The sequence below is a fragment of the Salvelinus sp. IW2-2015 genome, unplaced genomic scaffold (genome assembly GCF_002910315.2).
Source record: "Salvelinus sp. IW2-2015 unplaced genomic scaffold, ASM291031v2 Un_scaffold1383, whole genome shotgun sequence".
NCBI lineage: Eukaryota > Metazoa > Chordata > Actinopteri > Salmoniformes > Salmonidae > Salvelinus > Salvelinus sp. IW2-2015.
In genome coordinates, this window is record NW_019942873.1 from 138,751 (window position 1) to 140,110 (window position 1,360).

The window sequence follows — 1,360 nt, forward strand, 5'->3', positions numbered from 1 at the left end:
GCCTATAGAGGAAAATCCAACCCTTTACAAAGTAGCTCAGCTGTTCAGATGAAAGGAAACCAAGTGCTGTGAAGAAGCTACTTCCCATGACATCATTGTGTTTGTTAAATGACCTCTGYAGCTGTGTCAGACACACCTTGTCATTTCCTCCCTAAACCATTCCAATGATTTAGTTAATTTACTTAGGGGAAAAGACTGGCCATGCTTGCCAAGATGTTTCTTGGCACACATGCAAGAATATGGTACTGGAAAGAGTGAACACCTTGCATGTATTATTGCTGTCTAACCAATTACACTTGAGGTCTTCCAGCATTAACTCACTGTCCACAATGTTTCTTTACAGTAAACTGATATTCTAGACACAGGAGACATATTAATCATTGAGTTTTTATCCACTGTTTTGTGATTTTAAAATATATATCCTTTTGCAGCACATGTACTTTGGCATATTGTCTATTATTTGATCAATGAGGGGGTGCAGTTTTCATCTGCATTGTGTATTTTTCTCAAGTACTTCTGTAATGAGCATTTGCATACATGCATGCACACACACACACAAATACACACACACACACACACACACACTTTAATTAAGGTGGAAGTGCAAAAAAGAAACACTGATTAATAGATAACTCTTTAATTACAGCTGTTTCCCAATCCCTGGTTTCAAAGGAGAACTTGCAGATTACAAACAGATTTCCTGAGGCAGAGATGGTAAACACTGTGGAAGTCGCTTTTTTCCTGTTGGTGTCAGAGATTGACATGAAACAGCCCTGTTGGTCTTTTACGCCATGACAGGAGTGATTGTTCCTCTGTTGTTCCAACAAGGGTACAAGGATTAGATTGTTTCAGGGTGAGAACTTCTTTCAAGATCAACATTGAGYCAACATATTTACCATGAATAACATATCCACTGTCTGTTCATACTATTTATCTCTCTAAGCTTTTTRCAATGCATTGTACATCACAAGATACAACATACACCATGGTCCAACAGAAATTCGGCCAACTATCCTGTATTATGTATCACAGTGAAAGCAAACTCTGACCATGTGTGTTCTCATTCCTCTTTTCAGACAAATGGATTAAATGTATCTTCATGCTCGACGGAGTCAACATACAGTCACAATAGGATGTCACTTTTGTGGTTTCCTTTGTGCCGTTTTGACGTCCTTACGTCTTTGTTGCATGATGGGAATCATTTTCACTCTTTTCCAGCAGGCAGCTGGTTGAGGCTCATATGTTTGAGAGAGGTCTTGATGAGGAAATAGAAACAAAGGGAAAACACTGTTAGCAGTACATCCTTGGTTTAATTAGGAAGTCTGTGGGGAGAGAGACAGAAGGGTGGCTGGCTTACAAG